We start from the raw sequence: 23,686 nt of genomic DNA, 5'->3' as shown, positions 1-23,686 counted from the left end.
GTTACTCATTAACAGCATAGACCAATTGGTTTCTATTGGAATTTCTCCATTATTTTCACAATGTCCCAGGCTGTGAAACCAGGATTTAATAACGAACCAGAATGCCACATCTGTGTCACGTGGGTAGGGACCAGTCCTGATCCATTAAGTCCGGGTCTCCAGGTAACTGGACTCACTGCTGGGCAAAACAGAATGTCCGGCGTGCGTTCCTAACAGGGGACCGCAGAGCCTCATAGGAAATGTAGTGTCACCTTCCAATGATGTTACCATCAAGGACCTTGGGAACCAGCTTTTCTCTCTGCGCATGAGCCGCCCCGCCCACTTCGCCATTTTCCTCCGGAAGTGCGGATCCCAGCGGTGGTCCTGTAGCTGAGCAGGCCTGGGGCTTGGTTCTATGTCCCTGTGGGTAGGTGCGAGGGCGAAGAGGAACCTGTGGGCCTCGGGGGATCCCGAGGGGCCAGACCAGTGTTCCCCATTTGTGGGGGCAGACGTGTGGGCGCATCGCGGGCAGGAGGGGCCTGACGTGCATTTGCGGGCCGTGGACCCTGGCGGGGGCTGGGAGGACAGGCGTGGGGTCCCAGCAGTGAAGCGGGTTCCAGAGGCGCAGGAGTGGGTAGGCGAGGCTGGTGGCCCTGGGCCCGGAGTCTGCAGGCCGCGCTCCTGTCCTGTCGCTGAGGGACCCGGTTACCAACCCTCATGTAGCTCAGTTTGCCCATCTTTCCTGGTGCTAACACACAGTTCTCTGGAGACGTTCCCCATTCCCAGAGGAGTAGTGCGAAATGCGTGTGCCTCTAGTCTTAAGCTGGGCGTTTGTATTAGTTGAGTTTCCCGGTGTCTATTTAGCAAGTGAAGTTTCTGGTTCCCTCCTTCACTGTGTGACCTGCCTAGTCCTCCTGGATTGCATTTATGGAAGTTTATACGAGACCTAGTTTCCATGGAGGAACTCACTGATTCCGCGAGGGAGATGGGGTACTGGATGATGGTCTTCAGCCTTAAGGGTACTTCAGTCTTAACTGTGTGTTATAAAGTTTGAAAGGGAGGGTTCCCTATGAATAAGAAGCGCACTTGAAAGAACAGCCCTCTGGTCTAACCTCTCACTGGTGCTTCAGAGGAGGATAAAAGGTCACAGGTGAAGATCCCAGTTTTCCTCGCTCAGGAAATATTAATTCTACTCCCTAGAATGCACAAGATTTGCAAAGACTAGGTGATAGTGGAAGATTTGGAAGAACTTTCAGAAGGTTGAGGTGAATTCGGCTGAGAAGAACAGGCAAGGACCTAGGAAATATTCCTTATTTGAAGGGGCCTGAAAGTGTTGTCTGGGGTGCAGGAGTGACCTGTCATACTTGAAAAGATTGAAATACTCTCCAAATACAGTCCATTTCCTTCAACCTTAGCTTGTTGTTTCCAGTGTCTGAGATATATTAAACCTAGTCCATCACCAAATTTAGCATAGATTGTGAAGTTCTATTGATTGCATTTCATTTGTAATTTAAGACTTTCTCCCCCTACATAATTTCGTTAAAAACATATTGAATTCTATTCACTTAGGTGTAACAGTTAATATTTGCTGTTTAAGGAACTAATTAAACCTTACTGGCTTATAAAAAACAACCACCATTTTATTTGTTTGAAGTTCTGTGGATCTGCATTTTGGTGTGGTGGGTTCAGCTGGGTAGTTGATATATTTGTGTTGCCTGGATCACAAAACAGGCCTTAGTCACCTGGTGCCTTGACTGAGCCTGGTTGGTTTAAGATAGGTTCCTTCACAATCTGGTGGTTTGTGGTGACTCTTGGCTAGGCCCTGTGTCTCCAACAGGGTAGCTCCAGACCTCTTCACAATATGACTGTGTCCAAAAAGGCGAGAACCAATGGATATTTGCATGACATTTTCCATTGTCCATTCACTGGACAAGTCAGATGGAAAAGCCCAATTTATTGTCAGAGCATAATATGAGGGCTTGGATACAGGGAAAGGTGTTATTGGGAAACATGAGTAGAATGGTGTACTGCAGGAAATACATATTATGTACATTTTAAAAAACATAGGCCAAAATTGCTGGTTTGCAAGATGCACTTTCCATGATGTTCAGGTATAGAAAAGCAAGATGTACTGTCATGGGAATACTCATATGAAGTTATTTGTGGAATCCACATATTAATAGGAAAATAGTTAATACAGCCCAGTATATTTCTATACCATTTATTTTAGTGAACTTATAATGTTTCTTTGTATTAAATTGTTAGATTATATCTTTAGGTAATATTGTTACTAAATTAGTAGGTAATACATATTTTTATTCAAAAATAAATTGTGCATCTAATGTCTACCAATTAATGTACTTGTAGATGTATCTTATCTTAACTTGAGTCTTTGTTGCCCCTAATGAGGTGTGAAGGACTCTTCTCCCATGGGGAAGTTTTTCTTTTTCAGGAGGGAGGAGGGCTTTTCCAGGTAATGTGTCTAGAGTGTTGGGCAGAAGAATCTGGGACCACACCTCACCAGTTCTCTCCTTAATCGATGTCATTTGCCTTCTCTTCCAGCTATGTTTCCAGTGTCCTCTGGGTGTTTCCAAGAGCAACAAGAAACGAATAAATCTCTGGTGAGTTGTTTATTTGTTCTTCACTTTGTTTTACACTGTATTTTCTGAGTTTATGGGTGTCTGTGAATTAAAAAGGAAAAGTAGAAATAAGTAAAACTCAGGTTGAAGGATATATACATAAATAAGATAAAGCTGACCTGTAGATATAGGCAGGTTATACAAGCTTAGAGTTGTCTAAGTTGAGTGCAAAGTTTCCTCTGATCTTTCTGATGCCGAAACAAAAAAGGCAGTCATGTTTGTTACGTGATTGGAATGGAACCCGAAAAGAGAGCATGCTGTGTTCTTGTGGGACAGGAAAGCTTGTGTGCACCAAGTCTTAACCACCACCTTCATTGGTGACATAGATTATGTGCTGGAACATATTTCACACCGGTCTGGCAGTAAGCACTTGTAGTGTTGTGCAGTGGAAACAGTCATCTTCCGCTAAGGCATGGCGTGTGGTGCAGTGGAAATGGTCATCTTCCGCTAAAGCACAGCTTCCATCGTAAGGTATGCTCCTTGCTCAAAGAGTGTGGTCCCAAACAGCTTTTGGGAGGTCCTCCTTCACTCATGGATGAAACCTGGAACATCTTGAGGACTGAGTTAACCATATGTCCTTAAATAACTCTCCACACGTTTTTCTTAGTTTATCTCTACATGCAGGGTGTGCAGCAGCCTGTTCAAAGTCATATTTTCTGGGAAATATTTTCAGTGTTTATTTGCAATTTAGCCCACTCTGTGTAGTCTTAACTTATTTCTTCTAAACTCACCATTAACCTAAATAATAGTCAAATTTAGGGGGGCTGTATTTGTCTTACTCGAGTCTTCTACCATAGTTGAAACTGTCGTACGCAAGCGAGTTAGAGAGAAATGCCACACTTTGAGACGAATTCAGGAGTCCTTTATTAGCTGGTGACTGAGAGATGGCTAACACAGGAAATACTCTCGGCCCTAAAGAACGGCTAGATTTTCTTTTATACATTGGTTTAGAGAGGGGAGGGGGGATTCCAGCTGCAATAAACTTACAGAAGAAAAAACAGACAAAAAACTTAAAAAGACAGATGGTTACAGGAAAACAAACTGTTCCAGGTGCAGAGGCTTTAAATTCACCACAAAGTGATGAGTGAGGGGGCTCTGGGCATTATCTGCCAGACAAATGTGGGGGCTTTATGATATTATCTCTGAGTAATTTGCTGGGAACTGTGGACATCACTTGCCTCAGCACTTTATCAGTTAATTGCACTCTTTGATATGTTGAAAATCAGCTTGCACAAGTTAAAGTCCTTGAGGAAAGGGGGTGGGTAAGGAGCCCTTGATGTCTTGTAAATGAAGGAGCCAAATGGAGTTTGTCTGGTTTTCTCAGCTAAGGGAGAGTCTATTCATATTAAAAACAAGGTTAGCTATCTAAGGAAGAGTCTATTCATGTTAATACAACGTTGGGTATTACAAAACGTCTGTTCATGATCTGGAAATTCTTCTGTGTTAGTTCTGTTAAAAGAAAAACTTTAAAGGAGTTTAATTGAGCAATAAACGATTCACGAATAGGAAAGTCCCCAGAATCACAGCAGATTCACAGAGACTCCAGCACAGTCATGTGGTGGAAGAAGATTTATAGACAAAAGGCAAGCGGCATACCGAAATCGGAAGTGAGGTACAGAAACAACTCAGCGTTTGCCTTGTTTGAGCACAGTTTGAACATTTGGCAGTGCCTGAGTGGTTGAAGTTTGGCCATTGGGATTGGCCAAGATGTAGCTGTTGTTTGAGGTGTATACACTCAAGTTAGGTTTTCATTCTTGTTTACCTATTAAGGTAGGTTGCAGGTCACCCACAAGGACTCATATATATAATTATGGAGTCCTTCTCAGGACATACTTAGTTCAATTTAACAATGCCTTCCCTTGGTTATTTTCTCAATTTTGAGAGATTGGCCAAAACTTCAGTCACTGGTGTCACTATTACCGTTGCAAATGTACTTATTTGGTTTAGAAACCCACTGGGAAATAGAACAGTGAGATTTGAAAAGGTGGAACAAGGACTTAAGTAGAAGGTGTCTTCTTATGCTGGAACATCCTGTTTACAGGAGAAAAACAAAACCTGGTTTGTTCTAGGATTTATGTGTTTCCTTAAAGTCTTAGTTTGATTATGTTCCATTTAGCATGAGTGACTCCATTTTGGTTTGGTTTGTTCTGTTGGGACCCATTGCATGAGCTTAGTTCAAAACAATGGCCTCCCATAATTTTGCTTAAAAAATTCCTCCTTTTGGCTGGGCGCGGTGGCTCATGCCTGTAATCCCAGCACTTTGGGAGGCCAAGGTGGGCAGATCACGAGATCAGAAGATTGAGACCATCCTTTCTAATACGGTGAAACCTCATCTCTACTAAATACACAAAAAAATAGCCAAGCACGCTGGCGGGTGCCTGTAGTCCCAGCTACTCAGGAGGCTGAGGCAGGAGAATGGCCTGAACCCGGGAGCCAGAGCTTGCAGTGAGCTGAGATCATGCCACTGCACTCCACTCTGGGGGACAGAGCAAGACTCTGTCTCAGAAAAAAACAAAAATCCTCCTTTTCAGTCAAGTTCTCACTTAGTTGAGAGTGTGACCAAAATGTAGGGCCTTAGCCTCACTCTTAGTTACCATTGTTTTGGGTTTCTGGTTTAGCACATCACTCCCATTGTTTTGGGTAATGGTTTTAGCACGTCACTCCCATTGTTTTGGGTTCTGGTTTTAGCATGTTACTCCCATGGTTTTGGGTTTCTGGTTTAGCACGTCACTCCCATTGTTTTGGGTTCTGGTTTTAGTACATCACTCCCATTGTTTTGGGTTCCGCTTTTAGTACATCAGTCCCATTGTTTTGGGTTTCTGGTTTAGCATGTCACTCCCATTGTTTTGGGTTTCCAGTTTAGCATGTCACTCATAGGTTACGGTGTCCTTATGGTTGCACATTTTTTTAAATCTGTTGTCATTCCAGTTGAAGAGATACCATTTGACATTTTAGAGATGGCTGCATGCAAACTCTTAAAACATATGAGTAAGTACAGTGCACCAGGGAGACTCTTATGACTATTGGGATAACACCAAGAATTTGGTATATGCTCCTTATTCAGGGTCCCCATAAATCAAACCACCTAAAATCAAATAGATTAAAGAATGAATTAGATAAAGAGTTTACTTGCTTAACTAAGTGGGTTTTTTTTGTTAATTCCCTACAACCAAATCTTTATAATACCCAATGTTTTCTCCATATGCCATGTTAGCAGCTGCACAGATACTTAAGATAAGAGTCTCATGATAGTAGAGAAGTCTTGATCTGTGATCTTGGGGAAAGCTGTTCACATTAAGGATGCCATCTTCTTCTGGGGGGGAACTGTCCTTGTTAGCTTTACCTTAAGGGTTCCAAGGGGTATATGGTTCCGAGTGTGGAGGGACCCTTCTGAGTTGTAAGACTATGAACCCAAAGTTTAAGGTTTTAAAGTTTTGCTGTCATGTGGATGGCAAGGGCAGTCCTCTGATGTTCTCAGAAAATCCAGTCATCAGATTCTAGATTGTGAAGGGGTTGGCTGTCCTCTGTGAACCATAAAAGGCTTTCTTTAGCTGGTGAAAATACACTTCAGCATAATAATCTACTGTTTTAACATCAACCCTCTTGCATGGAAGAGCTTTTATACAATCAGAAAGCATGCACTGAAAATGACAACTGAATGAAATCCCTTTATAAAATGTTTAAATGGCCCATCAGGTAACCAAATGTACCTGAAGTTTTGATTGTTTTCCTAAGAATATAGGTTTGACAAACCAAACATTGATTATAAACTATTTTAGCAATTTAGAGATCACCACAGCAATATATTTAATTTGGATCATTTTCTCTTTCCATGATGAGTTATGGAATGCAGAACTTTAAATAACAAAAGTTTTAAGGACTTAAGATGGACAAGGTGGCCATCCTGGTTCTTCATAAGTCTGTGCTTAATTAACATTAGACTTACATCCTCTTGAATACCAGCTGTTTCTTCAAATTAGGTGCATGGCACTGGTAACTGATGAGTTATAGGTAATTTGGCTTAGACCGTGGAGTTTATTTAAATTATATATCTAAACAATTTCAATATTGGTGATTTAGCATGCCAATCTGGCAAAATATTTCCTTGATATTCAATTTTTGTTTTACTTGGGTTAGCAGTTTTATAAACCAGTTGGTCTTCTTATTAAACTTTAGGATTTTTTTTTTTTTTTTGAGACAGAGTCTCACTCTGTTACCTAGGTTGGAGTGCAGTGGCACAATCTTGGCTCACTGCAACCTCCGCCTCCTGGGTTCAAGTGATTCTCCTGCCTCAGCCTCCCGAGTAGCTGGGATTACAGATGCATACCACCACACCGGGCTAATTTTTGTAGTTTTAGTAGATGCGGGGTTTCACCATTGGCCAGGCTGGTCTTGTTGGAAGGCCAACTCGGCTTCGTCTGTCCAATTAAATGGTTGTTGCCCCCCAGAAAGGGGGGGAATGAAAAGAGCTGTACACATTCCTCAGCCCCGGGCTCAAAACAAACAAGCCCAGTACAAACACATCCCATTCTCCCATCCCACCACATATCACCATATATCTCTTAAACTTCCCCCCGGGCTCAAAACAAACAAGCCCAGTACAAACACCACCAGGAAAGTCTCCGATAAGGGGACAGATGAGGGGACAGCCGTTCAAAGTTTTACTGAAAGAGCAGGAACCAAAAGAATTCCTTTGTTCCCCTGTAACTTTCAGGCTATAAAAAAGCAAACACTCGCATTATTCGGGGCCCTCTTGTATGCGGTGAAATGGAGGGACCAGGTTCGAACTTGTAGTAAAGATCCTTGCCACTTGGCTTTGACTCTGGACTCTGGTGGTCTTCTTTGGGGAACAAACGGTCTGGGCATAACATCTGGGGGCCCGTCCGGGATTCCCCAAGCCCACCAGACCCCTGGTCAACGGATCTGCTAGGATCGATCTACTCATAGGTGAGCTGGCTCGTCTCCGTTTGTCTGTCCGTGTCTGTTCTGATTCCGAATCTGTGACTCGCGAGGTCTGAAACTGGAGCTGGCACAGTCCTGGCGGACACGCTATAGGACAGCCAGCGGAGACCGGTGGGAGACATCCCCTGGCTCTCATCTGATCTATATTGCGATCTGAGCTGCCCCGGTTTGGCGGGCAGCAGCCATATCTGAGCTGCCCGGTTGGGCGGGCAGCAGCTGTCTCTGATCTGAGCTGCCCCGGTTTGGCGGGCAGCATCTGTCTCTGATCTGAGCTGCCCCGGTTTGGCGGGCAGCAGCCGTATCTGAGCTGCCCGGTTGGGCGGGCAGCAGCTGTCTCTAATCTGGGCTGCCCCAGCGTGACCGCGATCCAAGCAGCTGACTCTGACCCGGGCTTCCGGTGCGCACTTGCGATCTGAACTGCCCCGGTTTGGCGGGCAGCAGCCGTATCTGAGCTGCCCGGTTGGGCGGGCAGCAGCTGTCTCTAATCTGGGCTGCCCCAGCGCGACCGCGATCCAGGCAGCTGACTCTGACCCGGGCTTCCGGTGCGCGCTTGCGATCTGAACTGCCCCGGTTTGGCGGGCAGCAGCCGTATCTGAGCTGCCCGGTTGGGCGGGCAGCAGCTGTCTCTAATCTGGGCTGCCCCAGCGCGACCGTGATCCAGGCAGCTGACTCTGACCCGGGCTTCCGGTGCGCGCTTGCGATCTGAGCTGCCCCGGTTTGGCAGGCAGCAGCCATATCTGAGCTGCCCGGTTGGGCGGGCAGCAGCTGTCTCTAATCTGGGCTGCCCCAGCGCGACCGCGATCCAGGCAGCTGACTCTGACCCGGGCTTCTGGTGCGTGCTTGCGATCTGAACTGCCCCGGTTTGGCGGGCAGCAGCTGCCTCTGACCAGGGCTGCCAAAGTGCGCCTGCAATTAGATATCATTAATAAGTAAGTCAGATCAGATTTCCTTTACAGGGATTCAAACCCACATTCCTTTACAGGAAGAGACTACAAATTATTACAGGATGGGTAATACCCAGAGCACTCCTCTATCTCTCCTTACGAGTAATTTCAAAGAAGTTAGAGCAAAGGGCCGTGATCTTGGTATAGAAATCAGGAAAGGAAAGCTAATTACTCTGTGTCGCTCCGAATGGCCTGCCTTTGATGTGGGGTGGCCGCCCGAAGGGACCTTCCGACTTGCTGTCATCATTAGGGTAAAGTCCAAGATTTTCCTACCTGGGCATGCGGGCCACTTAGATCATATCCCATATATCCTCATATAGCAGGACCTTCTTGAGAACCCGCCTCCTTGGCTGTCCCCTTTCCAATTGGCCTCTGAACCCTGTAAGGCACTAGTTGCTCGACCACTAAAATCCAAGCAACCAACTGCCCCCCCCATCCTGTTTTACCTGACAGCGGGGACCCACTGTTCACAGAACCCCCTCCATACCCCTCCGGGCCCCAGGCCCCAGCCCCCCTGGCTGAGCTGCGGGAGGGAGCAGGCGGATGGGAGGCGGCAGGCACTCACGGGCCTGCTGAAAGGGAAAGTAACTTTGAAGGGCCGGCGGGGAGGACGCGAGGGCGCACTTCGCGGACCAGCCCCCCTCAGCCGCCTGACTCCACGGTGGCTTTACCCCTTCGGGAAATAGGACCCCCGGATGACACAGGAATCCCCAGGCTCCAGTACTGGCCATTCTCCAACAGTGATCTGTATAACTGGAAAACTCAGAGTGCTCGGTTTTCAGACAACCCCAAAGATTTACTGGCTTTACTAGATAGTGTCATGTTCACCCACCAGCCCACTTGGGATGATTGTCAGCAGCTCCTCCGAATTTTGTTCACCACGGAAGAGCGAGAGAGAATACAGATAGAAGCTAGAAAGCTGGTCCCAGGGGACGACGATCAACCGACTGCCAACCCCGACCTCATAAACGCAACCTTTCCTCTGACCAGGCCGGCGTGGGACTACAACACGGCAGAAGGTAGGGGACGGCTACACCTTTATCGCCAGACTCTAATGGCAGGTCTCCGGGCAGCTGCTCGCAAGCCCACTAATTTGGCTAAAGTATATTCTATTCTGCAGGGAAAGACAGAGAGCCCAGCTACCTACTTAGAAAGATTAATGGAAGCTTTTAGACAGTACACCCCCATAGATCCAGAGGCTCCAGGAAGTCAGGCAGCTATTGTAATGTCTTTCGTAAATCAGGCAGCCCCAGATATTAAGAGAAAACTCCAGAAATTAGAAGACTTGGGGGGAAAGCGGATTCAGGACCTCCTTCAGATAGCCCAGTGGGTTTACAATAACAGAGATACTCCAGAGGAAAAGCAATTTAAGGCCACTGAAAAAATGACCAAGGTCCTGGCAGCAGTGGTACAGAAAGAGCATCTACAGCCAGAGTACACCCAACCTAGGAGGCCCCCCTGGCATGATAATCTGAGCAAAGACCAATGTGCCTATTGTAAGGGGGCTGGCCACTGGGTAAGAGACTGCCCCAAAAAGAAACCACGAGGACAGGGACCCGGACCCCCTAGGTCTACACCCGTACTAGTCACTCAAGACGAAGACTAGGGAAGATGGGGTTCGGACCCCCTCCCCGAACCTAGGGTAACTTTGCAAGTGGAGGGGTCCCCAGTCCAGTTCTTGGTCGATACGGGAGCACAGCACTCGGTCTTAGTTAAAGCTAATGGGAAATTATCCTCCAAATCCTCGTGGGTACAAGGGGCCACAGGAGTTAAGAAATACCCATGGACAACACAAAGAACAGTAAACCTCGGAGCCAAGAATGTAACCCATTCTTTCCTGGTCATCCCTGAGAGCCCCTGTCCCCTATTGGGGAGAGACCTGCTAACTAAAATGGGAGCACAGATCCATTTCCTCCCTGAGGGGCCCGTCGTGACCAACCCCACAATCAAACCGTGTCCATCCTGACTATAAACCTAGAAGATGAGTACTGGCTCCACCAGGAGAAAGCGGCCCCTGACCAGGACATAGCAACTTGGCTCCAGCAGTATCCAGAAGCGTGGGCGGAAACGGGGGGCTTAGATCTAGCAAAACACCGTCCTGCCTTATTTATTGAACTTAAGCCTGGGACAGACCCCGTGCGGGTACGCCAATACCCGATGCCCCTAGAGGCCAAGAGAGGGATTGCCCCGCATATCCGTCGGCTCCTTGACCAAGGGGTCCTACGCCCATGTCACTCACCCTGGAATACTCCATTCTTGCCAGTACGAAAACCTAATAGTGGAGAATACAGACCTGTACAAGACTTAAGAGAAATCAACATGAGGGTTGTGGACATACATCCAACTGTACCTAACCCGTATACCCTCCTAAGTACCTTAAACCCTAAACATCAATGGTACACTGTTTTAGATTTGAAAGATGCTTTCTTTAGTTTGCCTTTAGCCCCTCAGAGCCAAAAGCTCTTCGCCTTTGAGTGGAATGACCCTGATAGGGGCATAAGTGGCCAACTGACATGGACCAGGCTGCCGCAGGGATTCAAAAACTCTCCTACCCTGTTCAATGAGGCCCTCCATGAAGACCTGGGTGAGTACCGACGTAAACACCCTGAAATAATTTTACTCCAGTATGTTGATGACCTCCTGATTGCTGCTGAGACCCAAGAAGCTTGCATCCAAGGGACCAAGGGTCTCTTACAAGCTCTAGGGAATCTAGGCTACCGAGCCTCGGCAAAGAAAGCTCAAATCTGTAAGCCAGAGGTAATATATCTAGGGTACCTGCTTAAGGGAGGGCAGTGCTGGCTAACAGATGCCCGGAAACAAACTGTTCTGCAGATCCCCAGGCCACAATCCACCCGACAAGTGAGAGAGTTCCTGGGGTCGGCAGGATTTTGCCGACTATGGATACCTGGGTTCGCAGAACTGGCTAAACCCTTGTATCAGGCAACACGGGGGCAACAACCATTTAATTGGACAGATGAAGCCGAGTTGGCCTTCCAACAGATTAAAACCGCCCTACTCTCCGCGCCTGCACTAGGACTACCTGATGTTACCAAGCCCTTCCACTTATACGTGGATGAAAATAAGGGTGTCGCCAAGGCGGTAATAACTCAGAACTTAGGCCCCTGGCGGAGGCCAGTTGCCTACCTGTCAAAGAAGTTAGACCCAGTAGCTGCCGGGTGGCCCCCTTGTCTCCGAATGATTGCGGCCACGGCTCTGATGGTGCAAGATGCTGATAAACTTGTCATGGGGCAAGAATTGCGGGTCGTTACTCCACATGCCACCGAAGGTGTACTCAAACAGCCACCTAATCGATGGATGAGTAACGCCCGGCTCACCCACTACCAAGGACTACTACTAAATCCTCTCAGGATAATTTTCCTGCCCCCAACGACCTTAAACCCTGCCTCGCTGCTGCCTAACCCGGACCTGGACGCCCCACTCCATGACTGCACCGAGATACTAGCTCAGGTGCACAGAATTCGAGAAGACCTGCAGGACCGCCGACTTCCTGACGCCGACCTCGTCTGGTTCACTGATGGGAGCAGCTTCATGCATCAAGGCCAGAGGTACGCTGGGGCGGCAGTAACTTCAGAGACTGAGGTAATCTGGGCGGAACCCCTGCCCCCGGGGACCTCGGCCCAGAAGGCCGAACTGATAGCGCTCACCCAAGCTCTTACCTTAGGGGCGGGGAAAAAGCTGACAGTATATACAGACAGCCGATATGCTTTTGCAACGGCACATATACATGGGGCCATTTACAGGGAGCGAGGGTTACTGATGGCTGAAGGAAAAGAGATAAAAAACAAGCAAGAGATCCCAGCCCTGCTAACAGCCCTATGGAGGCCAGAAAAATTAGCCATTGTACATTGCCCAGGGCATCAGAAACTAACTACTCCAACTGCTCAAGGCAACTTTCTGGCAGACCAAACTGCAAGAAATGTGGCGAAGGCTCCCAGCCAACTCCTTGCACTCCAGCTCCCTGACCCGGGCCCCCGGGACTTGCCATATTTCCCTGAATATTCAGAACAAGATCTCCAGTGGATTGACAAACTTCCCCTGAAACAAATCCAGAATGGGTGGTGGACTGATTCTAATGACCAAACCATCCTACCAGAAAAATTAGGACAACAGGTGTTAGAACACATCCACCGAACCACCCACCTGGGGGCCCGGCGGATGATAGACCTGATCAGACGCTCCAAGCTCAAAATCAGACATATAGCTGAGACGGCCAGCAGTATCGTGACAAGTTGCAAAGTCTGCCAGCTTAACAACGCATACCCCCAATCTCAAGCTGCAGCAGGAACAAGGCTCAGGGGAACCAGGCCCGGTATCTACTGGGAAGTAGATTTTACTGAAACAAAGCCAGGAAAGTACGGGTACCGGTACTTACTTGTCTTTGTAGATACTTTTTCAGGGTGGACTGAAGCATTCCCAACCAAAAGAGAAACTGCTCAGGTCGTAGCAAAGAAAATTCTGGAAGATATCCTCCCCAGGTATGGCTTCCCCATCCAGATAGGGTCAGATAATGGGCCCGCTTTCGTCGCTAAGGTAAGTCAGGACTTGGCTTCCATCCTCGGGGCAAATTGGAAACTACATTGCGCTTACAGGCCCCAGAGTTCAGGACAGGTAGAAAGGATGAATCGGACCTTAAAAGAGACCTTAACTAAATTGACTATAGAGACTGGCGCTAATTGGGTAGTCCTTCTCCCCTATGCTCTGTTCCGGGCCCGTAATACCCCTTACAAACTGGGCCTCACCCCTTACGAAATCATGTATGGCAGACCTCCACCCCTGGTTCCTAGCTTAAAAGATGACCTGCTTAAGTCTGAAACAGAAAATGTCTCTGAATTCTTATTTTCCTTACAAGCCGTACAGAAAATTCACCAAGAAATCTGGCCCAGGCTGAGAGAGCTATATGAGACCAGTCCCCCACCGACACCCCATCCGTACCAGCCGGGAGACTGGGTCCTGGTTAAGCGACACCGACAAGAGACCCTAGAGCCCAGGTGGAAAGGACCACTCCAAGTACTCCTGACCACACCCACCACCCTGAAGGTAGAAGGCATTGCGTCGTGGATCCACTACACCCACGTCAAGCCAGTGGACCCAACCTCCGACCTTCTGGGGCCAATCATGGCGGCGGCGGCTGAAGCACCGGACACGTGGACTGTGGACAGAGCTAAGAACAACCCCTTAAAACTCACCCTGCGCCGGCAGCATAACTCACTGCAAACATGCAGTTAGGTAGTCTAACTCTAACATTAGTCGTCCTAGTGGCCGCTGGGGAAAACATAAAGCCAGCTCCTAATCCCTTTGTCTGGAGATTCTGGCTTTATGAAAACCAAACCCACCCTGGGCAACCTCATAAGCCCGGGAAATTAGTGGCCAGTGCAGATTGCCCCTCCTCAGGGTGCAATAGCCCAATTTTACTAAATTTTACCGATTTCCCAGTAGCCAAACCAGTGGCACCAATAATATGCTTCGAGTATGATCAGACTGAATACAATTGTAAGCACTATTGGTGGCACCAAAGTGCCGGCTGCCCTTATAACTATTGTAACACTCATAAATACCAATGGTGGGGTGGAGAAGAACAGATAGATCCCAGATGGCCCTTCCATCGCAGACGAGATAGAGACCTTTCATATACATGGATAGTTAGAGACCCCTGGAACTCCCGGTGGACCACGCCTCAACACGGGGCTGTATACTACTCCTCCGCTTCCACATGGCCTAGCAGTCACCTCTATCTATGGCGGGGTCTAGTGCAGGTACGGCCCCTGGTCCATGGAAATATCCAGCGACAAGAAAACTGCCTGACACAAGATTTACGTCCTTTTTCCTGGTTAAAATTATTGCAAGAAGGATTAGAACTTGCCAACCTTACAGGACTTCACAGCCTGTCTGGCTGCTTTCTATGTGCCACTCTAGGGCGTCCACCGCTAACCGCTGTCCCCCTGCCATGGGGATCATCCACCTCTGCCCAAGCTAACAACCACCAAAACCTCTCATATGCCCCTATCCCTAACGTGCCACTATACCTAAACCCCAGTCAAGAAAAGTTTCCCTACTGTTTCTCAGGAACTAATTCCAGCCTCTGCAACATCACTGCAATGCCCCCTAACATCACCTTAAGGGCTCCGTCAGGCATATTCTTCTGGTGTAATGGAACATTATCTAAAAACCTATCAAGCCCCTCTGTTACCAACCTACTGTGTCTTCCTGTCACATTAGTTCCCCGGTTAACTCTACTTACTGCCGGCGAGTTCCTAGGGTATACCGGTAACTGGACTAGTGCTGTTATTCACCCAGACCCTAGACCGAGACCTGCACGAGCCATATTTCTCCCCCTCATTGCAGGAATCTCCCTCACCGCATCCTTCATGGCGGCCGGACTGGCTGGGGGAGCCCTAGGTCACACCCTTATAGAAAGTAACAAGCTGTACCAACAATTTGCCGTTGCTATGGAGGAGTCAGCTGAATCCCTTGCCTCCCTCCAGCGGCAGCTCACGTCCCTAGCACAGGTAACCTTGCAGAACCGGAGGGCCTTAGACCTACTCATTGCTGAAAAAGGGGGAACGTGTATGTTTCTAAAGGAAGACTATTGTTTCTACATAAACGAATCAGGACTCGAGGAAGACCGAGTCCAACAGTTACGCAAGTTAAGCACAGAAGTAAGAACACGGCAGTTTGCTTCAGCTGCAGACCAATGGTGGAACTCATCTATGTTTTCTCTGTTAGCCCCCTTCCTTGGACCCCTGCTGAGTCTACTATTTCTGCTTACCGTACGACCTTGTGTTGTTAACAGAATTTTGCGGTTCGTTAAAGAAAGGTTTAACACTGTACAACTCATGGTCCTCAGAGCCCAATACCAACCTGTAAACGCTGAAACAGAATCAGACTTATAAGACCCAAGATTGGCTCTAAAAAATACCTGAAAAGAAAGGGGGGGAATGAAAAGAGCCGTGCACATTCCTCAGCCCCGGGCTCAAAACAAGCCCAGTACAAACACATCCCAACCTCCCATCCCACCACATATCACCATATATCTCTTAAACTTCCCCCGGGCTCAAAACAAACAAGCCCAGTACAAACACCACCAGTAAAGTCTCCGATATGGGGACAGATGAGGGGACAGCCGTTCAAAGTTTTACTGAAAGAGCGGGAACCAAAAGAATTCCTTTGTTCCCCTGTAACTTTCAGGCTATAAAAAAGCAAACACTCGCATTATTCGGGGCCCTCTTGTATGCGGTGAAATGGAGGGACCAGGTTCGAACTTGTAGTAAAGATCCTTGCCACTTGGCTTTGACTCTGGACTCTGGTGGTCTTCTTTGGGGAACAAACGGTCTGGGCATAACAGTCTCAAACTCCTGACCTCAAGTGATCCACCGGCCTCAGCCTCCCAAAGTGCTGGGATTGCCAACATGAGCCACTGCACCCAGCCTAACTTTTGAGAATTCTTAACCAGTCCAATTATTGGGGGATTGGGGAACTTATGGGCAATTTTTACCCATGATATTAAAGTTATTAGAAACCTGTGTTCCCGAGTGTTTTTCATGGTCCTTTTCATTCTTTCATGAATCTTCTATTCTAGAATTTTGCATGCTTGTGAAGTTTTTAGAAACTGCATCACCATTAAGCAATTAACTGTGGAAATGACTTTAAATAGTTATAGTTAAAGACAATTGATAAGGAAATTTGGTTATTTCTTTGGTCTACAATAACTTAATAACCATAATTAGGGTGGATGTGGTGGCTCATTCCTGTAATCCCAGGTCTTTGAGAGGCCAAGTTAGGTGGATCACCTGAGGTCAGGAGTTTGAGACCAGCCTGGCCAACATGGTAAAACCCCGTCTCTACTAAAAATAAAAAAATTAGCCGGATGTGGTGGCAGTTGTCTGTAATCCCAGCTTCTTGGGAGGCTGAGGGAGGTGAAATGCTTGAACCCAGGAGGGGGAGGCTTCAGTTAGCGTAGATCACACCATTGCACTCCAGCCTAGGTGACAAGAGCGAAACTGTGTCTCCAAACAAACAAAACAGGTAATTATGATAGATAGCATATAGGCATATTAGAATTTTAGAATCCTTGCCAGGTGCAGTGGCTCACGCCTGTAATCCCAGCACTTTGGGAGGCCGAGGTGGAAGGATCACGAGGTGAGGAGATGAGAACATCCTGGCTAACACGGTGAAACCCCGTCTCTACTAAAAATACAAAAATTAGCCTGGCATGGTGGTGGATGCCTGTAGTCCCAGCTACTCGGGAGGCTGAAGCAGGAGAATGGCATGAACCCAGGAGGCGGAGGTTGCAGTGAGCCGAGATTGTGCCACTGTACTCCAGCCTGGGTGACAGAGCAAGACTCCTTCTTGGGGAAAAAAAAAAAAAAAGAATTTTAGAAATCCTATACAATTTTAGAACGGATTGATAACATAAACTAAATATAACCTGAAGAAGGTTCAACATTTTGTTTTATTTTGACAGTGCTACCAATGTGACTTAACATGTTAAATAGTCCTGTTTACCTCTCTTTTGGGTGCTTCAAGGGCCTCTGTAGTATCCCAAAGTTAGAGGTCAGAAAAGACAATTTTGAAGTGGAAATTTGATTTTGGGAAGCCTATTAAATATATTAAAAGTTTAAACACTTGATGTTATGAAATAGAATTCCAGGTCACCATAAGTCATTCATTTACTTAAAATCATGACTTAAAAACGTTTTAAAGGGCAAAAATCTTTACTCATTGATAGAGGGAAGACATCTTCACAAACCATCTGCCTCTTGTTTTTCCTTTTTTTTTTTTTGGTAGTTTATTTAAAAGGCAAACAAATTTTTCATTATTTTTTAATATTACCTGAACATCTTCTTTAAAGAGAGAAAGCCAAATGTCACCCACTTTTTCATAAAACCTTATAGACAAACCTATGATTCTTTCTTTTTTTTTTTTTGGGGGATGGATTTTCCCTCTTGTTGCCCAGGCTGGAGTGCAATGGTGTGATCTTGGTTCACTGCAACCGTCTGCCTCCCGGGTTCAAGTGATGCTCCTGCCCCAGCCTCTTCAGTAGCTGGGATTAGAGGCATGTGCCACCATGCCCAACTAAATTTGTGTTTTTAGTAGAGACGGGGTTTTTCCTTGTTGGTCAGGCTGGCCCTGAACTCCTGACCTCTGGTGATCCACCTGCCTCAGCCTCCCCAAGTGTTGGGATTACAGGCATGAGCCACTGCGCCTGGCCATTTTTTTTTTTTAAAGATTGCGTCTTGCTCTGTCACCCTCCTCACCACATTATAGCTCTGGGAGCCAAGCTGCATCACAATGGAAAATCATGGAATCACAGGAAGAATCCACTCTGCTTTGCAAGATGCTGCCCAAGGGGTTGCTTGGAGTAACCAAATTAACATTTTTCATTCTGCCCAGAGCAAAATACATGTGACAAAACATAGACACGAGCCACTTTGCTCAGCACCCAGTATCAAACTGGTAAGACTCAAACTTGCTCCCAGATGGGCCGTGCCATCTCTAAATCTTTTTAGAAGCTTCTTCATATTAATAGGCATCCCTAGATGAGACTAATTTGGGAGCCCTCATTTTTAAATGCACTTCAGGTCATTATTCATTTGGAATGTTCCACTGTAAGTTATCTTTAGTAAGATTTTGCCATTTCTGTAAGACTTTGCTGCTTCCCAGGCCTAATGTATTAGCCAGAAGGAACTTAGTTTTCCAGAAATTAAGGATCCTATTTTTACCTAAAATATTGGCTTTACTCCCAGGTTCCCTTCATTAACTTAGCCAATGATTTTTTTTTTTCCTGCCTAAGCGTGCGAGAAAAATGAAACAAAAGGGTAGAACACAAAAATCCCTGTGAATTTTCAAAAGCCAAATGTTACAACCTTCCAATATTGTCATTTACTACCACTTTCCTTCTGACCCAGTCAGATGTAGGAGGCCTCTAACTGGAACTGGATTCAAGCCAGTTAACTACTGGATCAAATCTGATCCTGGACCCGGTCCCGTTTCTGTCATAACTTCTAAAACATCCAGCCAGTCATGACTGGATAGCAGTTTGGAACAGAAATTTGCTCAAAGAAACTCAGAGCTCAAAACACAAATCCATGGAGCTCTGAAATCCGAGAGAAAAATTACCATGATCCCCAGCTGCTCCGAGAGGTCAAAGGACACAAGTGTTACAAATTCCTGAGGTGTCATTTTTCTGCCTGAAACCTCTGGCTGGTGGAGCCTTTACCTGTGTTTTGCTCAGGCCCACTGGGTTAGTTCTGTCCACTCGGCTCATGCTAGTCGTCTGGATCCCACACTTGCCAAGGGCGAGCTGGGTACAGAGCAGTGAGGGGTGTGTGAGCAAGCGAACATGGGATCTGGCCACTGCACACAGCCAAGCATGCCAGCTGCAGTGGGGTGGGCAGCTCCAGGCACCGGCACAGGGGCCAGCTCCCTGTGAGGCTGCAGCTGGACCAGGCCAACTGCAAACAGCTTCCACTGTGGGTATCAGGGAATGCAGTGGCACCCAGAAACTTGGAGATGCAGGACCTGCAGAGCCCCAAAGAAGGTGTCACAGCCCTGGCTGGGGGAGCTCCTAGGTCTGTGTTCCCTGAAGGGACACAGCTCTTCTCTCCTTCTCTCTTCTCTTCTTCTTGCCTGCAATTTGGCAAGCAAGGAGCGCGTTTCAGCCCTGTTTATGTTACACCTCTTTCAGCCCTGCTAGTTGGCAGGTCCCGAGTTCTTGTCCTGAGTCCAGGAAAAATGAGATATGTGGACAAGTAGAAGATGAGCAAGGTGAAGAGGTGCTTTATTGAGCCACAGTACAGCTCAGAGGAGACCTGCAGTGGGTAGCTCCTTTCTGCAGGCAGGTCATCCCAACATCTGTTCAGCTCTCAGCAGCTGAGAGGAGACGCATGGTGGGTAGCTGTACCCATAGTGCCCAGGCCGTTCGAGCTGAGGAGGGCCTTCCGGCCACTGCTGAGCCACCCTTAGCCTCACCTCAGCCTCCCTCCTGTGCTTGCCAGTGCCCAAAGTCTGGAGGGGCCGAGGTGGCAGGGGGCTGGCATGTCAGCACTGCCCTGAGCTTGCACAAACCGGGCCGGGTTGCGACTGTGCCCGGGTTTGGCCTCAACTTGGATCCGAAGTTGGAGTGGGCTCTGGGAGTGGAGAGACGCCAGGTGGCGGGACCAGGTACAACTGAGCCTGCGGGGCAGGGGGGCTTGCTGGGCCTCTGAGAGTGCAGAGATGCCCAGGTTTGCAGTCATGGCTGGATGGCTGCAGCTGTGCCTGGGAGGGCGGGGCTCCTGCCTGACAATTTAGAAGGGGCAGGTCTCCCACCCATTCCTGGCTCCCACCAGCTTTGAGGAGCACACAGCCCCAGCCACTCCTCCCCACTGCAGCCAGTGTCTCCATAGCAACTGCTCCACGTGGGCCACTGCTGCCATCACAAACGGGTCCTTGCAGGTTCCTTCCTTGTACCTCAGCACTCCGGGGGTCATTAGAAGCCTTAGCAACACTGCTCACCACAGTATAGCTCCAGAGGCCCTAGCAGTCCTGCTCCCACAGATCCCACTTCTGACACCATCTATTAAAAGAAAATCTTCAGCTGAATTAAATTTAAAGGAACTTAATTGAGCAATGAATGATTCACGAATCAGGCAGCCCCCAGAATCACAGCAGATTCAATGAGACTCCAGCACAGACACATGGTGGAAGATTTATAGACAATAAAGGGAACATGATGTACAAAAATCTGAAGTGAGGAGTGAGGTCTAGAAGCAGCTGGGTCCATTACAGTTCTCAGCAGTGAGGTCCAGAAACAACTGGACTGGTTACAGTGCTCAGCATTTGCCTTATTTGAACACAGCTGAACACTCAGCAGTGTGTGAGTGGCAGAAGTTTGGCTGTTGGGATTGGCCAGGACTCAGCTACTGTTATAGGCGCATACTCCTAAGTTAGGTTTTCAGTCTTTCTACCTATTAAGTTAGGTTGCAGTTTGTCCACAGGGACTCAAATCTAGAAGTACAGAGTCCTTCCCAGGCCATATTTAGTTCACTGTAACAGTTCCTATTATGACCTCACTGACAGTTCTTTTTCTCTGAATTCTCCTTTCTTCTCAACAGCTTATCCAAATGTTCCATTGGTCCCTGTTCATCTCGCCCTGCAGTTCTCCTTGACTGATTGAGCCCTTTGTGGTTTGCAGTCCTGTTTCTCTACAGCTTGGACCTCTTCAGTCTTTCCATCATAGGTTTAACTCTCTGTTGAATGCTTCTTTGTAGCTATCCAAATTTACCTTAAGCTCAAAAAATTCGAAGTGAAAGCCACATCCTCTTCTCTTCCCTTATGTGTATGGCATTACTACCATGAAGCCAGTTACCCAAAATGGGATTTCTTCTGGGCTTTTCTTGCTTAGATTCAGGCTCATCTGGTGTCAAGCCTTGTTACTTTTGTTTCCTTGTTCTTTTATTTTTATTTTTTTTCTTTTGAGACAGAGTTTTGCTCTTGTTGCCCAGGCTAGAGCACAGTGGTGTGATCTCAGCTCACTGCAGCCTCCACCTCCTGGGTTCAAGCAATTCTCCTGCCTCAGCTCCTGAGTAGCTGGTATTACAGGCATTTGCCACCACGCCCGGCTAATTTTGTATTTTTAGTAGAGATGGGGTTTCTCTGTTTTGATCAGGGTGGTCTCGAACTCCCGACCTCAGGTGATCCACCCGCCTCGGCATCCCAAAGTGCTGGGATTACAGGCCTGAGCCACCGTGCCTGGTCTGCTTGTTGTTTTCATCTCATCCTGATTTCCGAATACAGGAGAGAAGCTGAGTTGGTGTTCACTAACAAGCACAGAAGCTTTGTTATATTTACAGTGTCATTCTTGGCAAAACCTGAAGGGTGTGTTTGTGGGGTGATGAGGTTCAGTCCCCTGTGACCTGTGCATCTGACCAGCACTGTGGTGACATCCTTAGGAATCCATGGGGAGAGAGAAAGCATTCAGGAGTTAGTGGGTCACGTTTGACAAGGGCCAATAAAGAAATATGCAAAGACAAAAAACAAGAAGAACATTGTCATATTTTCTACCTTTTGTTTATATAAATTTATGTCAATGATTCTAGCTTATGTTAATATGCAATGTATACATTATGCTAACATTTACAATATATGTTTATAGTTTAAACATTTCTGTCATATTTTCAGATTCTTTAAACATTATGTTACGCTTCCTATTTCAGATAGCTGCTTAAAATGAGTAAGGAAAAACGGATGTGTGCATCAGTTCCAACTGTTTATGGACTAAAACTAGTTGATTTCTTGGTTAAGAACAAAAAGTGACGACCTAATTAACTGAAAATTTTAAGTGGGCAATTATAGTTTTAGCTTTAACGTAAAGTATTAACTATGCTCCATTCTTGCATTTTTGACCTAATACTCAATCACCACATGCCATGTTTCAGATCAAGGTTTTACTTGTGATCTCTCATGAGTTTTTCACGGTTTTAATTATCTGCAATGTAACAATGTACCAGTAACCTTACTGGCTTAAACCAGGAATTTATTCTTTTTACATGTCACAATTTTCTGGGTCAAGACACTGGACAAGGCGGTGTGGGTTGGCTGCTTCATGATGTCCCTGGTCTCATCTGGAAGGACTCTAGTGGCTGGGGACGTGAAGCAGGCACCCAGAAGGACTCTAGTGGCTGGGGACATGGAGCAGGCACCGAGCCCTCTCTTTGTGGCCAGCACGGACTTCCTCCCAGTCTGGCAGTGTCAGGTAGTCAGGTTTGTCTGGCTTCTCCCAGGGCGTGTGTCCAAGAGGCCCAGGCAGAAGCTGTAAGGTCTCTCATGATCATCCCTCAGAAGTCCCAGAGCATCTCTCCTGCCACACTGTCCAGTCGTACTCATCACTGAGACCAGCCATGATTCAAGGGGGGAAGGTGATTAGATTCCACCTCTTGATGAGAAGCATAGTAGGAACCTGCAGCAGTCTTTAATAAACCACAGGTTGTCCTCTGTCCACAAACTATTAACGTTTCTCCCACATGCAAATTATGCTTTGCCCCTCTCAAGAGTCCCAAAATGGTTTTCCTTATGGCACTGGCTGGTAGCCCAACTGAATCCTGAATCAGGTTGTGGTGGCCTGTCATCTGCACCCACACACACTCAGCCGCAGTGAGGACTGAATCAAGTTGTGGTGGCCTGTCATCTGCCCCCCCACACACAGCCACAGTGAGGACTGAATCAGGTTGTGGTGGCATGTCATCTGCCCCTGACGCACTCAGCCACAGTGAGGACTGAATCAGGTTGTTGTGACCTATCATCTGAGCCCGCACACTCAGCCGCAGTGAGCGGACTGCTGTGAAAACAGTCGGCATTTCCCTTTAGAAGCTATTGGTGGAAGGCAGGAGGGAGATGCTGCCCTGCAGGCCCCGTCTAACAGTTGGTCATTCCCATGGGGCGCCTGTTACAGTTCTGTGATTAGTGCCCAGTCCGGGTCCCTGAGAACGGCGCCCAGTCCTTGTCCCTGAGAACAGCGTTTGTGTCCTTTTACTCCTCCCTCTGGGCTTTTGTCATTCTCCATGTTCTTTTTCCTTCAGTGCCTGGGTTGCCGTTGACCAACTTTCTCTGCCTTTTTCTTATGGTCAATAGGGTATTCAATGGCTTCTTTTTAATTTTTTTTCCTTTTCTTTTCTTTTCTTTGGCCTTTTGAGACAAGAAATTATTTCTTTATATTTTCTGTAAATTTTGTTTGAAAACTGAACTTCCTTCTTTAGATCATGTCCCTCTCCTGTCATATTTATTCAGTGACAGTTAGGGTAGGCTGGTAGCACTTTCCATGTTCTTCCCAGATGTCTCCTTAGGCAGATCCCTGAGATGGTGCAGTGCCCTTTCAGTTTCCATGTTGTGGCCATAGTTTTCTCACAGTCCCTCAGCACATAACTCTCAGGTCTTTTCCCCAGTTTCCAATGACATTTTCTCACCGTCCTTCAGGCCCTGACCAAGAGTCTTGATGCCCTTCCAGGTTGCATGAATGGTCTCCTTGAGGCCCAGTTACATGTCAGCCTCACAGTCGTGGCAAATATTGTAGCTTCTGATTACCACAGCGGCTCATTTCCAGCTACCATATTCTGTTCCAGTTATCTATTCTGAAGAAACCATCCCCAAAACTTGGCAGCTTAAAAC

General features: G+C 47.2%; 1 pseudogene; it reads left to right on the top strand.

Annotated features, from left to right (window-relative positions):
- Positions 1-336: 336 nt before the first annotated feature.
- LOC129136886 (zinc finger protein 717-like) overlaps positions 337-23,686 on the top strand; it is an 80,215-nt pseudogene continuing 56,865 nt past the window's right edge.

Source organism: Pan troglodytes, chromosome 23 (assembly GCF_028858775.2).
Source record: "Pan troglodytes isolate AG18354 chromosome 23, NHGRI_mPanTro3-v2.0_pri, whole genome shotgun sequence".
NCBI classification, from domain to species: Eukaryota; Metazoa; Chordata; class Mammalia; order Primates; family Hominidae; genus Pan; species Pan troglodytes.
This window is presented reverse-complemented; position numbering and strand designations above follow the sequence as displayed.